Consider the following 17,214-nt stretch of genomic DNA (forward strand, 5'->3'; position numbering starts at 1 on the left):
GACTCATATAATCCAGTTCAAAGCAGGTAATCTGGGATCAGATCCTGGGATATAGGGCAGTGTAGTGGCCCACTCTTATGGAAGCTGCAACCTGATGCTGAACAAGTGACTTTTGGCTAGTCTCATTCTTTCCCAGCATGACCTGCTTGTGATAAGAATGAAGTGGGGAGAGAAAAAGCTTTATCTGATGAGTAGAATCTATTGGAAGAAGAAGAGTGGATGTAAAAGTAATTAACTAATAACATGAAAAAAAGTTAGTATTCTTGTTTTGGGATCATGGAATTTAATGTGGGTATCTTTTGTTCATTCCAGTTTTGTGATTTACTAAGTTAGAGCGAATCCAATTTTGACTCTTCCTTTCTCGGTGTGTCTTTCTTTAAGTTCCGCCTGTGCAAAGAATTGTCCTGAATTCTCGAGGATCTGGAGCAGGTGGGTGACTCACTTCCACTGACAAGATGACCATATTGAGCTTATTGTCTTCAAAAAATAAAAAAAAAGATTTCTAATGAGATTTGACAGGTTATTTGGAAAGTGCTGAAGAAGTGCTGCTCAGGTGCAGTTTTTGTTATTTTTCAATATTCATCTAACTTGTCAGGATCTCATCCAGATTTTTATTATTTTATTTCATTTTGGGTGTAATGAATGGAATTGTTTTATCAGCACTGATGCAGGAAGTGTACGGTGGGGGAAAAATATTCAGCTGAGATGCTGTCATCCAGATCTTTTGTCTAACTGACAAGAGTTGTCATGTTCTTTTGGTACCTGATGGGCAGAGTGTAAACTGATAAACAGCTTAAAAATGAAATTGTCAATCATCATTACAAAAGCTTGTTTTTTAAAAAAAAAAAACATTCTGCAACTGGAGAGCAGTACTGGGCCTCAAACTTCAGGCTCCTCTGGTCCAACGGACCTGGAAAGAAATAGATGTCACATGAGCATTTTATCAGCCTCAGAAAAAGAATAAGTAACTTTCAGCCATTGGCAATAAAGCTCAAGGAGTTGTTATAATAATCCTGGAAACACCATTTTATTTTGTTGTTTGAAGAAAAGTACAATTGCTGTATAGATGTGTAGAATGAAGGGAGAAAAAGTAAGATTTTTTGATAGTTATGTCAATATTTGCTTTGTTTCCTCATAACTAAGTTCCATTGCATTCAGTTGGGTTTGTTCCTAGTAAGTCCCTATAGGGCCTGCAGCCATACAGAGCAGGACTATACATGTTAATTTGCAAATGCAACTGTGTTCAATGAGGCTTACTCCCAGGTAAGAGTTGGGACAGAAGCCTTAGGCATCATGGTGCATATTTCAACAATATTTTTTCCAACTTGTGAAACTGAGGTGAGATTCCAAATAAAGCAAAAACAGCCAGTATGCAAACTATTCGGTATTCAGATTAATGAAGCAAAGCAGTTTTCCTGCAGTTTTTTTTTTCCAAAACTCAAAGCATTCCCTGTGCTCTGTTGGCATTTTCTGACATTAATAGCATCCTTGAAAGTGTTTGCAATGTTTGCTTTTGTGAAAGCTGGCATTTAGAAGCATCAACAAAAGACCTTATTCAGACAAGAGAAAGTTTATTAGTATGAACTACATATTTGGGAGAAAGGAAAAATAGAATTTGGTATCTCTAGCTATGTGACTAGGGCCTCTTCTACACTCCACATTATCTTCTTTGAATTGGAATATATGGTAGTGTGGACTCAGGTAACCCTGCCCAAAGCAGATGTTGTGGGATTTTCTGCCTTGATATTCTGGCTATATGGCTATGAGGAAGGGCCCTCAGTGAGAAATAAATATCATGTGCATAGAAGACTATTCAGGAAAACTTAAGAACATAAGTCTATAAGTAAGAAAGGAACAGAGCAAGTAAGGGCCCTTCCACAAAGCCCTTTATCCCAGAATATCAAGCCAGAAAATCCCATGTTATCTGTGTGGACTCAGATAAGCCAGTTCAAATAAGATAATGTGGGATTTTCTGCCTTGATGTTCTGGGATATAGGGTTGTGTGGAAGGGCCCTAAGACAAAAAAGAAACTCACCAGGGACTCTTAAAGCCCTTCCACACAGCCATATAACCCAGAATATCAAGGTGCAAATTCCACAGTATCTGCTTTGAACTGGCTTATCTGAGTCTACACTGCCATATAGTTCAGTTAAAAGCAAATAATGTGGGATTTTATTCAGCTATGTGAAAGGGCCCTTAGTGACACACATAAATTGATACTCAATAGGACTATAGTGTCTAGATCCAGGGAAGTCATGCTACCCCTCTATTCTGCCTTAGATAGACCACATCTGGAATACTGTGTCCAATTCTGGGCACCACAATTGAAGGGAGATGTTGACAAGCTGGAATGTGTCCAGAGGCGGGCAACTAAAATGATCAAGAGTCTGGAGAACAAGCCCTATGAGAAGTGGCTTAAAGCGCTGGCCATGTTTAGCCTGAAGAAGAGACAGCTTGGAGGAGACATGATGAATGTCGTTTATAAATATGTGAGAGGAAGTCACAGGGAGGACGGAGCAAGCTTGTTTTCTGCTGCCCTGGAGACTAAGATGCGGAGCAATGGCTTCAAACTACAAGAAAGGAGATTCCACCTGAACATTAGGAAAAGTGTGGTGGAGGCTCCTTCTTTGGAGATTTAAGCAGAGGCTGAATGGCCATCTGCCGGGGGTGCTTTGAATATGGTTTTCCTCCTTTTTGGCAGGGGGTTGGACTGGATGACCCACAAGGTCTCTTCCAACTCTATGATTCTATGATACATTCCTATACTTTCAAACTAATACAGTGCAACCCATGCATTTGAAGGATACATTCTTGAAGTTACTACGAAAACAAGAAACAATGGATAATAGTGAACTCTTTCAAAATGAACAACTTCTACCAGAGGTTTGTGTAGTGATGATTCGGACAGGCTAAAATAGGTTTATCTCTGCTTGGCTTTGATTTTTCAGTGTAGCCTTTATAGGATTTGTAAGAGGAATGCCAGAATGCTGTAATCCCAGTTCTTCAATGAGCCATGGAGGCAACTGTGGGCCAGACTATCTCTCCTTTCATCCCTTGCTCTCTATCTCAAATTAACATACCTTACTGGGCTGTTGCAAAAAAAAAAAAAAAAAAAAAAGGCAGAGAAGATAAAAGCAATGTGCAGTTCATAGGCTTGGGCGGTTTCGTTCGTTAATTTCGTAATTCGTTATTAATTCGTATTTAAATTAGCTTACGATCCAATATTGAGCCATGCAGGAATTGTGTGAGGAGTATTAAAGATTCGAAACAATTTTTTCAATTTATTTCGTAATTATTTCGTCATTATTTCGAAATTATTTCGTAATTATTTTGTAATTATTTTCACGTCTGGTGCAAGTTTTATAGTTGTTGTTTGTTTTATCACACCAACAGTCAACAACAGAGGGAGAGGGAAGCTTCAGAAGTTCCTCCTGTCCCATTTGGAGGTTTTTTTTAGCATATTGCGCAATCTCGTCCGCCATTAACGAATCGATTCGTAATTTTACGAAATTTCGTAAATTTTGAAATTTTTTAAAGGAAAAACCAAATTTTTCTGTGGTTACCCAAGCCTAGCAGTTCATTGCTTTGAATACATTGATGGAAAGCAAGATACAAATGTATCCGAGGACGAAATAATTTGTTGTTCTCTGCCTTCAAATCATTTCCAACTTGTAGCAACCCTAAGGCTAACTTATCACGGGCTTTTGTGGATGGCTCACAAGGTCTCTTCCAACTCTATGATTCTTAGCAATGTTTATTTAGAGCAGTTTCTTTCCTTTACAGCAGAAAGAGTGCGTCTTGCTCAAGGGAATCCAGTAGGGTTCCATAGCTGACTGGGAATTTGAACCCTGGGCTCAGAATTCTAGACCAACACTCAGACCACTACACTACACTGGCTTTCTAAAATCTAATTCATTGTAAATAATACAACAGCAGTACTGAAGTATGGCTTCCACAAATTCTCAGTCTTGTCACATTTTTGAAGCAGTGCTGAATAGTGTTCAACCAGAAAAACACCATTCTAATGTTACACTCAGGAGCAAACACTCATGTAAATCCACACCTTGCAAACTGGAGCAAGGGGAACTGCCTTGGAAGTAATGTGGATTGAGGAGTTGGAAATGATAAATATCCTCTCCTTCTCCAAATTATTCCTCTACTCCTACCAGGCCATGCCCAATATACTTTGCTGTGTGGGACCTCCCATTTCTTTCCACATCTCGTGAATGAATCTTACTTCAGCCCTGGCAATGGGTTTGGCTCCTCTACCACTGAGAAAAAGCATTGTAGGCCAGTTTAATGGGTGTAGGATTGGCTACACAGATCACACAGCTTTGTCATTCAAGAAAGAGGAATTGCTAGATGATTCAGGAGGAACAACTGAGTGCAGCTACTTCACTCCTCCAAACAGTAGTACTGCCCCCGACTCATACCAACTGAAACTCTTTCAAAAAATATAACAAATCTGTTTAACATTATATGTATTCACATTTATCATGTGCCAGTAGTATGGGGAAATATAGGCAAGGGCGGTTGTGGTAAATATAGCATTTCAGGATTTTAGCCCAGTAGGAAGCTCTATCAAACTCCTGTTGTTACTAATATGTAACAGAAATAATAGCAAGTTGATTAAGGAGAATGCTTGCATTTGCTCTTGCCAAGAGATGGCTATCACTATAGTTCTGTTGCTCTTGAGGGCATCAATCAAGCTGTGCCATAATGTACGGCACAGATGGCAGGATGAAGCCAGCAGGAGTGGGTGGACTAAGGCTGGAGAGAGAGGAGAGCCTTTCAGAATAATGATGGTATTGTTGCCTCCAGTGCACCCATTCATATTACTGTTGTCTCTAGCCAAACATTTCTGCAGGTTTTGCAGTGCTTCAAACTGATGACAGAAATGAATGAGTATACATGCTAATGCAACACTGGTACTGGCAGATGAGGTGATTTTAGCTCGATAACCATATCTCTTTGAGGCTACTACAATCCAATCCTAGGTCCCAGTCCAGATTGCCCCTTTTCCATATGCTGAGAATTTGCCAGGGTCCAGGGCTGAATTGGGGGGGGGGGGGGAATCTGAGCTCACGCCAGAACCACAAAGAAAACATTAACATTCAGTTCTTTGCCCACTGTCTTTCTCCTGCCTAAGCAGTCATGAAAACTTATGATAGGTCAAAAGGTAGAGCTGACTCTACATACCTGCTTCTATGGACCCTGTAAATACAAACTTGCTTGCTCTGACTACACTTTCCAAACCCCTTCAGCCAGCATGACCACATTGGCTGGAGGATTGTGGGAACTGTAGCCCAAATAAGTAACTCTCCAAAGAATTGTAACTCCTAAACACAATATCAGCAAAACAGCACTTGGGTTGCCTTACTACTAGAGTAGGAGGCTGGATTGATATGAATCGTGGGAGTTATAAAATACCAGAACTACAAACATAACTCATGGTCAAAACATTGACCAGTTAGTTTGAATCAATACATACAATTCAGCCACGTTCCACCCACTTCATCTATTATCTTCTTCAATTCTCAGATTCCTGATTCTTCTGTCATTTGGCCCTTCCCCGATATATATATTTCTCAATCTTGTCATTTATTTTATGTCTTTCAATCAGAATTTGGTACAGAGACATCCCTCACCTATCTCTTTCTTTACTTTATGATATGTATTATATAAAAACTAAGCTGGCTCTCCTGTGGTTATAATGAAAACCCAAATATGTATTGTAAATGTCAGGTAACTTGTTGGCAAATTAGCTTTGCTGGTGGAACAATAACCTGAAATGCAACACGAGTTATTTGTTTTCAGGGGAAAAGGGGGACCTGCAACTGAAAATATCACTATGATAAAAAAAAACAATATGATAGGAAGGAGGATTAATTCCCAAACTGATTGACAAGAGAACCTTATTCAATAAGAGCCTCAAAAGCTTGTATAATATATTTTGTGCATTTCTGACGGCAAATAAAGGTATCTCTATTGTAGATATTGGATTTTGTTGTATTTTACCATATAGCTAACATGGCTACCCCTGAATATGTTTTCTGGATTTAGTGATGTCAAAGGGAAACCTTAAGAAGTGGGCACTAAAAAAACGAGGGACAGGACCTTCTCAGTAGTGGCCCCTTGGCTATGGAACTCTCTTCCCCAGCAAAATCAGGTCAGCTTCCTTCTTCTTGACCTTCAGAAAGCAAGTAAAAACACTGCTCTGGAACCAAGCCTTAGGCCAATAATGCAGTGCTATACATGATGGAAAATGTGCAATCGCAAATGGAACAGCCTTCTATGATCTCAAACTGCGTGGTTTTAATAATCTGTTTTAATTCTATGTGGCTTTTAAAATTATGTTTTAATATATATTTTAATTTTATACTGTTCTTGATATGGCATCAAATTATTGTCTTTGTAAGGCCACTCTGTCCCCTTTGGGGTGAGAAGGGCGGAATATAAATATTGTAAATAAATAAAAATAAATACCATATGGGAGAAGGCACACAGCATTGCGCAGTGGTTTAAGTATTATAAGTGGATTCTGTAGACCAGGGTCTGAACCCCCATTTGTCCATGGAAACCTACTGAATAACCTTCGGCAAATCACACACTGAGCCTCGGGAGAAAACAAGGATAAACCCCCTCTGAAAAAAACCAAAATAGCTTTGCCTTAGGGTTATTGTAAGTAATTTCTAATGTACTAGTGGGAGTAAAAGAACCTGTAGTTAAGACTAGTGGCACAATATTTTCTGAGATACTATATTCTTTTTGCCAGATAACGTGACAAAAGGATATAATTTTATACTGAATCTGAGTCACAAAGACCCCTGTCAGTAAACCAACCAAACAAGCAAACCTGTATTTATAATAGAACAAAATAAAATAAAAAACCCAAGCGCCGAGACTTATGACAAAGGCAAAGAAAAAAATGACATGGAAGAGGATAAATTAGTGCAGATATTAGACTACAGTACATTGCTTCTAAAATATATTAGCATTTTTATTAGAGCCACTGGTGTCTCTTGGATTGTGTTTTGGCACGATCTTTGGAGGTATGAACTCTTCATTTCATATAACGAAAGATTTACATGCAAGTGCTAATCTTTTATCTTTTGCAACAATTACATGTTGAAGAAAATATCTTCCAAGCTGTGTCAGCTTGAGTGACATGTGAGCACCCCTCTCTAAGCATCTGTTACAGAGATTCTATTACCGAAAGTCTGCCACACTTGAAAATTGGAACAAATATTATAGGAGACCAAGAAAGTAAAAATGTTATGAGGCATTTAAAAAAGAAAAAAATCAACAACCATCAGAAAGAGCTCTATTATATTTTTGCAGGAAATTATAAACAATGAAGCATCGCTTGATGGTTTACACAGAATTTACACATTTGCAATACTCTTTGGGAACAGAGCACCAAGCGCTGCTCCTGTGAAAAGTGAAGTGGAATAAATTAGCATTATACAGAAGCAGTGCTTTGTGGATTGCTTCAGGGCTCTATTATTTTCTTCTTTCTGGCAAAAAAAAAAAAAACTGTGAAAGGAGCTTGCTCCTCCTTTAACAAAGAAAGACAATTTCTCAGTATTGTGTGTATATATCGTGTATGCTGAAAGCAGGAGCAGGAAACTCAAGGTTCTCAAGATGCTATTAGATTTCAATTCCCATCCGCTCCAGGTAACCTGAGAACAATGGTCCAGGTTGATGGTTATTGTAGTCCAGCTACAGTAAATGCTTGATGATATTCCTTAATTGACATTCAATTGGAAGGAGTAAAAAAAACCATCTAGTTCAACTCCCTGCCATGCAAAAATACACAATTATAAGACTCCTGAAAGATGCCCACCTTATTTTGATTTGCAGAACTCCTCAAAGTATATGCAGTCAATAGAGAGAGATGAGCAAAAGTTACTCGTGTGATGACTTCTTCCCAAAAAGCTGATAGTATGGAACAACTCCAAAACATATGAGTTAAAAAAGCATGAGCAGTATTACCTCTTCAACATTTGCTGATTTAGAAAGCCTTTTCTTGAATAGACATTGTAGCGATCAATATACCCAAAAGAGCAATTTCTGCTGTATAAGACATAGTCTGAGATCTATAGCCATACTACTTATACATGTTAGAAGCAATGGCCATTGATTAGTCAATTGGATATTCCAATGCTCTATCCCATTCTTGTTGTAAACCTCTCATGTTATATTCATTTATAAATAAGAGAAGAGTGTGTGCACTGTTGGTTAGATACTTTGTTTGGCTCAATCAATGTCTCTAATATTAAAGGGAATTTTAGGTGCAAATAAACTCTAACACATATGGATGGAAGTTGCAGGACCAAATCTGGATTGCAACAAAAGTTTCAGCTACAGATACAGGTTGAGCACCCCTTAGTCAGAATTCCAAAATAAGAAATATAACAAAATCCAAAATCATTCACACGGGTGGTGAGATAGTAGCACATCTACTTTTTGATAGTGTGGTGTACACAAACTTTGTTTAAAATATGATTAAAACGTTGTGCATAAAATTACCTTCAGTCTATCCACCTCATCACATTGAGAGGGGGAAAACATAGGTGACCACCCTTTTAAGATGAGAGAATCGCCCCTCTTATATCGGCAGTAGTCCCATTTGACGTTATGCCTCCCCATAGTACTCACATGTGGAAACTTAAGAACTGGCAATACATTCATCCTACATTAATCACAAGGCCAATATCTAAAAACTAAGAGATCCCTTGCCCTGCCCAAAGCCCCTTACATGAAAGTTGACTGACACCAGGTTAAAACCATTTCTTTCAGTGGGAGCCTATGGTTCTGCATCAAAGCCCATAGGATACAAGATACAGTGATCCATTTTAAAACCATTGATGAAAGTAGGGCAATGAAAACAGGACAGGAAACTGTGATGGTTCCCATTGCACCTGTTTTTGGTAAACAGGTGCAATGGGAATGTTTGATAAGTGGTAGAAGATCTTAACACAATTGCTGGCCTGTGCTAGGAGTTCCCTCCTTGCAAGACCTCTTTGCAACCACAAGGACCATGCATGGCAGCCAGAAGTAGATTCACTCATGTGATGAGCTCCGTTCCCTTCCATGTTTGAAAAGAGGCTGAAGTGGGAAATTTCTCAATGTGTTAAGGTGGTATGTAAGCATACATGAATTTCATATTAAGACTTAGGTCTCACCTGCAAGATATTTCATTATGTGCAAATACAGGAATTTAAAAAAAATCTGGAGTGGGACCCTGAAATCCCAAACACTTCTGATCCCATGAATTTTGGGTAAGGGATACTGAACCTGAGTAGCCATTTAGATGATCAAGTTAATATAAAATACTCTAATAAAATGAAAAAGGGCAAAAAGTCAGCATCAACACTAAGTATTGGATTTAAGGAAATGGTCCCATTGTTGTCCCATACCAAATGGTTTCTTACCCATTTTTACCTCTATAGATTCCCCTATAAAATCAATTTAATATAAATGTATGGGTCAAACCGCATTTGACAAGACAATATCTGTGACTCAGTTATAACTGCTGGAGCCCCCAGTGGCGCAGTGGGTTAAACCCCTGTGCCGGCAGGACTGAAGACTGACAGGTCACAGGTTCAAATCCAGGGAGAGCGTGGATGAGCTCCCTCTATTGGCTCCAGCTCCTCATGCGGGGACATGAGAGAAGCCTCCCACAAGGATGACAAAACATCAAAACATCTAGGCGTCCCCTGGGCAATTCTCTCACACGAGAAGCAACTTGCCAATTCTCAAGTCACTCCTGACACGACAAAAAAAGTTATAACTGCTAAAACTGCTGGGAAAATCCTACCTTCTTTTATAACATGAGAACCAAATGTTGTCTATTTGAATAAAGCTGAAAAAATGAAAATCAAAGACCATGAGGATTACTTATTATTAATATTTAGATACCTTGAGTGGATGTATCCAAATATTAATACAAGATAACAGACATACCAGTTGGTGCATAAGAAGATCTGGAAGGCCAATCCACACATACACTTTGACAGAAAGTTGCTTATTTTTCATTGAAATTCTAGGAAATGAGCCCCCTCCTCTCTACTAAACAATATATTTAGTTTTTAAAAAATATTTGCAAGATATAAGTAAAGGAATTCACCAATAATGTAAAAATTAAGGAATATGTCTATAATAAATAAACCTTAAATAAATATAATCATAATAACTTACACGTAAACTTCTAGAAAACACTGCCAGATATCTATATAAACACCCAATACAAGGCATCTATAAACTGTAGATTCAGAAGCTGAGGTCCTCCATCCATTGCATAAAATAAAGGGTATGTCTTGCCATTGCTAAAAGGATATATCTACACTGTACAACTAATGCAGTTTAGCACCACTTGAATCTTATGGAATCCTGCAATTTGCAGTTGCTGTGGCATCAAGACTCTTAGGGCCCTTTGAGACAGGCCCTATAACCTAGGATCTGATCCCAGGTGTTCTGCTTTAACCTGTATTATATGAGATCAGATCCTGGGATATAGGACCTGTCTGGAAGGGCACTTAGGCCCCTTCCACACAACTGAATAAAATCCCACATTTTCTGCTTTGAACTGGAACATATGGCAGTGTGGACGCAGATAACCCAGTTCAAAGCAGATTTTGTGGGATTTTCTGCCTTGATATTCTGAGTTACATGGCGGTGTGGAAAAAACCCTAAAGCAGAGAAGGCCAAAGACCTTGTAAAACAACTCCTATGGTTCCTTAGTGGTGTGAAACCAGATTCATTCTATATTGTAGGTGCACCCTTACTTATCCTCTGAAAGGGCAAGCTGAATCAACTAAAAGCTTATTTCCAAAATGAGACAATAGTTCAAAAGCATGCAGATAAGCTTCAATAAAAATCAGGCAGCTGTAAAACAAAATTAATTCAACTGATAACTATTCCTCAAAAGGAAACTACCAGGGGAATAAACAGATCATATTTTCAAAAGATGCAAGAAGAGAATTAGAATGCCTGCAATTAGCAGACAAACTCAGACCTTTGCTAAATAAATAGGTCTCTTTCAGTAAAAAGTAAATATGAAGGGGCAGGATAAATAGAATTATGATATTATTCCATTGGGATATTCAGTGTTTTCTGTCCTTTTGTCCATTGTACGAAGACAACCTCCAAACTTCTCGCCTTGCAAGGATGAAATCAATAGGCGAAAGCACAAAGAGACAGTACAACATTCTGATCCGTTTCATCACACTTGCATTCTAATATCCCATCATTACAAGTAATTTTGGCTTTCAAAGCTCAGCATGACTCATATGCCTAGAGACAATCCATTTTATATTTTGCCAGAGAGACCTGACAATTATATCTTGAAACATTTATTTTTACACCTTTAATAAAAGACAACCCCCATATTAATATTTTATCACTATCAGGCATTGAAACTACACATTGCTAAAGTGCCACCTACTGTATCCACAGGAACAATACACATTACATGGGAGTAGTCTTTAGGCTTTAGAAGAAAATGCCTTTGTTGTCTGTGTGATCAGGAACTGGAGCATTTTTCTACCTTAAAGATTCAACAAAACAAGGATGTTTTGGATCATTACCCCAATCTCTGAGTTGGATTCAAACTTCATGAGAAAATAAGACTCTTGAAGATTTATATCTAAATTTGTGCGTGTGTGTCACGCTGTGGCAACCTCATGAATTTCACAGGATTTTCTTACTGAAAAAATACTCAGAGATGATTTTGCTAGTTTGGTCCTCTGAAATATGGCGCACAGTCAGTCCCTAGCATCCATTGGCAGTCTCCCATCCAAGTATTAATCAAAGCTTGACCATGCTCAGCTTCCAAGGTCAAACAAGATCTGATATGTTTATGGTATTTAGGCCATATGAGTAAATACTAATGTATTTTCATCATACAACCACACAGTTCTCCACAAAAACGGCATCATGGTATCAAATTCATAATAATTTCTTTTCAAATTGGATTATTAATTTACAGCATGACAAAGCTGAATTTAGAGGAGACATGTATCACATAATGGAAACATCGACTTTCCTATATGATGCTTTGACTGTTGTTTATATCATAGAATCATAGAGTTGGAAGAGACCTCATGGGCCATCCAGTCCAACCCCCTGCCAAGAAGCAGGAAAATCGCATTCAAAGATCAGGAACGGGGAAGATGTTGTTGAACACCAACTCCCATCATCCCTCACCATGGATGGATGCCGCAGTCCAGCAGCATTCAGGTCACATTTCCTACTGTTAAAAAGAAAGGTAGGCAACAGCAAAATTGAGGCAGTGCAGTATAACTGTTTGAGTTTTGGATTAGGAGTCTGCAGGCACATCAACACTGTGGGATAAATGCAATTTGATTTCAATTTAACTGTCATGACTCAGGACTATGGAACCTTGGAAGTTGTAGTTTTATGAGGTCTTTAGCCTTCTCACCAGAGTGCTGTGCCTCACTAAACTACAACTCCTATCATTCCATAGCATTGATGCATAGGTAGATGCAACAAGGGGAAATGGCTTGAATCCCCAATCAGGTATGAAAACCCACTGGTGACCTTGGTGTAATAAAAACACTCTCAATCACACTACAGAAAAAATCCACTTAAAATCCAGTTTCTGCCTCCTGCAGAATTCTGAGGTTTGTAGTTTAGGGAGGAACCTTTAACAGCTTCAGTAAACTACAAACCCCAGAATTCTGCAGGAGGCAGAACCCAGATTTTAAATGGATTTTTTTCTCTAGTGTGATGAAGATATCATCAGGGGAAATGAAATCCGTCTGATGGCTAGAAGTCCACGAGGGGAAATTAAAAGGAACATCAGAGGCCCCATCTACTATCTATAATGCAGTTCAATTGTTTTGGAATGTGGAAGGATGAGTGCTCCTACCTGTCATCCGAACATCCTGAAAAACAGCAAAGGCAGCTGGGATGAGATTTTAACATGATTTACTCCTGAATATCTTCTATTGCAGTTTCTGACTTGTCATCCTAGCCCACTGCAGTTTCCAGAGGCTTTTTTTATTAAATCGAAATAATATCGTGCAAAGCCTGGGTAACACCACTTCATGATCGGTACAGTCAATCCTCCATATCTACAATTTTTGTATCTGTGGATTAAAACATCTACAGCTTGATTTTAAAAAAATATCCAAAGGGCAAGCTTTGATTTTGTCACTTTATATTAGGGATACTATCATTCTTTGGTATTATATATATTGGAACGTGAGCAGCTATAGATTTTAGGATCTTGGAACCAAACCCCAGCAGGTACCAAAGGTCCACTGTACATTTATTGTACTTTCTGTAATGCATGGATGTTCCACTCTGTAACTGTACAGGCAGTCCTCGAGTTACAAATGACTCATAGTTAAGAATGGGGGTGAGGCAACAGGAAGCAAGACAAATCTACCCCTCTGAAGGGAAATTCACTACTGAAAGAGATACCATGAGGAAAGGGTGTCTCCACTGAAGCTTTCTCATCAATCCTTCTTTCCACAACAAGCCAAAGTTTTTAAAATACAATTATCACAGGGACAGAAAGTGAAGTGAAATTTTCTGAACAAGGGCACAGATCACCAAACAAACACCACAGGGGTATTAACCCTGCCCTATAATATCCAAAGCTTATCTATCTATCGATTGGGGGGGGGGGGTACACTTAAAACATGTACCTGTTCCAAATAACATGCAAATTCAGCTTAAGAACAAACCTACAAAACCTATGTTGTTAGAAACTTGGGGACTGCCTGTATTCCTGTAACTGGTTCCCATTAAAAAGCTGTTTGACACTTTAGCAATCATGGGGCAATGCTATGGAGCCATGGGAGTTACTGCTCTGCAAGGCTTTTAGCCTTCTCTACCGGTCCTGGTGCCTCACCAAACTATAATTCCCATTATTCCATAGGTTTGAGCCATGCCTGTTAAAATGGTGGCAAAGTGCATTAATTCTACAGTGTAGATGCAGCCATAGTTTCATGTTTAGATTTGGGCCTCCAATATACAGTAGGCTCTCAGTTAACCGAAATCTCAAACAACTGGCAAAAAAAATGATACTGCATTTACAAAGCTGTCAATTGTATTATAAATACAGTTGACTGTGTCACATTACATTAAATTTGTATTAGTCTTAATTTGCTTTTAATTACTGTATTTCAACACTGATATCAAGTCAATACAGACTTTATGGAATGGTATAATGTGAATCATAGTATTTTATAGGAACCAGACAAGCAACCAGAAACATTCATCCAGCACCTACCAATTCCCATGGGTGCCGGTTAACTGAGGGCCCTTCCACACAGCCATATCAAGGCAGAAAATCCCACAATATCTGCTTTGAATTGGGTTATCAGAGTCCATACTGCCATATATCCTGGTTCAAAACAGAAATTGTGGGATTTTATTCAGCTGTGTGGAAGGGGCCTGAGAGTCTACTGTTATTTCTTTATGTACATATATGCAAATGTACCCAGTCTGTTGAAAGCATGAATTTTAAACTCATGTAATGTGTTTTGGTCTCAGCCCTGTGTAATTAATATGCATCTTACAGAAATGTTTTGATCATTAACCGTGCTCCATGCAGTCATGCTGGCCATATTATCTTGGAGGTGTCTATGGGGTTGCCCTTGAAGACAGCCCGGAAGCTCCAACCGGTACAATGGGCGGCAGTCAGGCTCCTTACTGGAGCAAACTATAGGGAGCATAAAACACCCCTTTTAAAACAGCTTCACTGACTACCAATAAGTCGCCGAGCCAAATTCAAGGTGCAGGTTATGACCTATAAAGCCCTAAACGGTTCGGGCCCCACCTATCTTTGCGATCGCATCTCCCTCTATGAACCGGCGCAAAGTTTAAGATCTTCCGGGGAGGCCCTCCTTTCGCTCCCACCACTGTCACAAGCATGGTTGGTGGGGACGAGAGAGAGAGCCTTCTCGGTGGTGGCCCCTCGCCTCTGGAATGTCCTTCCTAGAGAAATAAGACAGGCCCCATCCCTGCCCTCCTTTCGTAAGAACCTGAAGACCTGGTGGTTTAAACAAACCTTTGAGAACGACTGGTTTTAGCTCTACCCCAGATACGGTTGAAATTGGCCATATCTTCTTCTATCAATTACCAAGGTCACTCTCTTCTGTTAGGCCCTGGAAATGTACAGCCATAGACTCTACCTAACTTCCCGGGCCCTCTAAAATCGCAGTAGCCCAACCCGGCCTTTTAAACAGCCTTGATCAAACATGATTATTTTAAATATATGTGCTATTGTGGTTTTAATGCTTATATTGTCTTGTAAATTTTATGTTTATGCCATTTTTTCCCTTGTATGTACTTTTTATGTTTACTTGGAAATCACTCTGAGTCCCCGGTATATAAATAAAGTTTTGTTGTTTGTTGTATGGACAATGTCGGCTCTTCGGCTTAGAAATGGAGATGAGCACCAACCCCCAGAGTCAGACACGACAGGACTTAATGTCAGCAGAAAACTTTTACCTTTAACTTTGATCATTATCTTTTATGAACTGAACTTTAATGAGTGCTTGTAGAATTTTTATATAGTACTAGCTTGGGTACCCGATGTTATTTGAAAAAGTCAGTTTTTTAATTGTACAAAATGTGTAAGGTTGTGGGTGAACTATAACTCACATCATGCCAGGTTAACCCCAAAAAACTCCATCAGTACTTCAGGTTTGTTATGCTGAACAAGTTTGCTCTAGATGCAAACTCTAGATTATTAAGTAGATATTCCATTTTTTGGAATAGTAGCAGCTCAAATAGTATATGCTAGAGATACCTCTTTTAGAAGAATGGGAAAAATAGGTTACAGATTTGCAGATAATGGATAAAATAACTGTACTATTAAGAGGAGAACCATTAGAGAACTTTGTTAATGAATGGCAACCAATTATTCAACATATCAATGTAAAATTAAACTAAAAAAATGTATATGGAAGATCCTATAAGACTGTAGACAAGGAGCAAGATAAAGATTTTCTCCTGACATTAAGCCCAGTCGTGTCCGACTCTGAAGGTTGGTACTCATCTCCATTTCGAAGCTGAAGAGCCGGCGTTGTCTATAGTCACCTCCATGGTTATGTGGCCGGCATGACTGCATGGAGCGCTGTTGCCTTCCTGCTGAAGCGGTACCTATCGATCTACTCATATTTGCATGTTTTCGAATTGCTAGGTTGGCAGAAGCTGGGGCTGACAGTGGGAGCTCACGCCACTCCCCAGATTCGAACCTGCGACCTTTTGGTCAACAAGCTCAGCAGCTCAGCGTTTTAACCCACTGCGCCACCAGGAGACAAGGAGGAAACTGATATTAAGTTAGAGCCTATGATTCCTTTATATGTACTGGGTTGTTGTAGGTTTTTTCGGGCTGTATGGCCATGGTCTACATCAGGGGTCCTCAAACTAAGGCCCAGGGGCCGGATACGGCCCTCGAAGGTCATTTACCCGGCCCTCGCTCAGGGTCAACCTAAGTCTGAAACGACTTGAAAGTACACAACAACAACAACAACAATCTCATCAGCCAAAAGCAGGCCCACACTTCTCATTGAAATGCTAATAAGTTTATATTTGTTAAAATTGTTTTTCATTTTAATTATTGTATTGCATTTGTGTTTTTTGCACTACAAATAAGATATGTGCAGTGTGCATAAGAATTCATTCATGTTGTGTTTCTGTTTTTTTCAAATTATAATCTGGCCCTCCAACAGTTTGAGGGACTATGACCTGGCCCTCTGTTTAAAAAGTTTGTGGACCCATGGTCTAGAGGCATTCTCTCCTGACGTTTCACCTGCATCTATGGCAAGCATCCTCAGAGGTAGTGTTTATATGTACTGTTTAAACAGAAGACTGTGACCACTTAAAGAAAATATATTATGGAACACTAATGGCTGGAAAGTATTACACGGTACACAACAAACACTTACAAATGTATGTCTATTGGAATAAATAAATCTTTTTAAAAAACTGGAATCCCAAACACTTTTTGTCCCTTTAAGGACAAGAGAAGGGATACTTCGGCCTGTATTTATCCCACCTGCTTGGCGGATTCGTAGTCTATTACAATGAATGAGATCCATCCAATTCGGATTTGTCTCCAGCGTCTATTGTGGCAATGAGGCGTCCTCCCAACGCCAGGGGTCGCTCTGCCTTTCCGCTCCTTTCCCGCCACGCTCGCTTTATAGGCGTCTAACAAAATGCCCAATTGAA

General features: G+C 39.2%; 1 long non-coding RNA gene across 1 annotated transcript; it reads right to left on the reverse strand.

Moving 5' to 3' along the window:
• Nucleotides 1-840: 840 nt before the first annotated feature.
• On the reverse strand, nt 841-17,121 carry LOC137096972 (uncharacterized). Its single transcript, XR_010909857.1, has 2 exons — nt 17,042-17,121; nt 841-910 (listed from the first exon to the last, which is right to left on the reverse strand). It is a non-coding gene; the product is annotated as an uncharacterized lncRNA (long non-coding RNA).
• Nucleotides 17,122-17,214: the final 93 nt, after the last annotated feature.

This window comes from Anolis sagrei, chromosome 4 (assembly GCF_037176765.1).
Source record: "Anolis sagrei isolate rAnoSag1 chromosome 4, rAnoSag1.mat, whole genome shotgun sequence".
Classification (NCBI taxonomy): Eukaryota; Metazoa; Chordata; class Lepidosauria; order Squamata; family Dactyloidae; genus Anolis; species Anolis sagrei.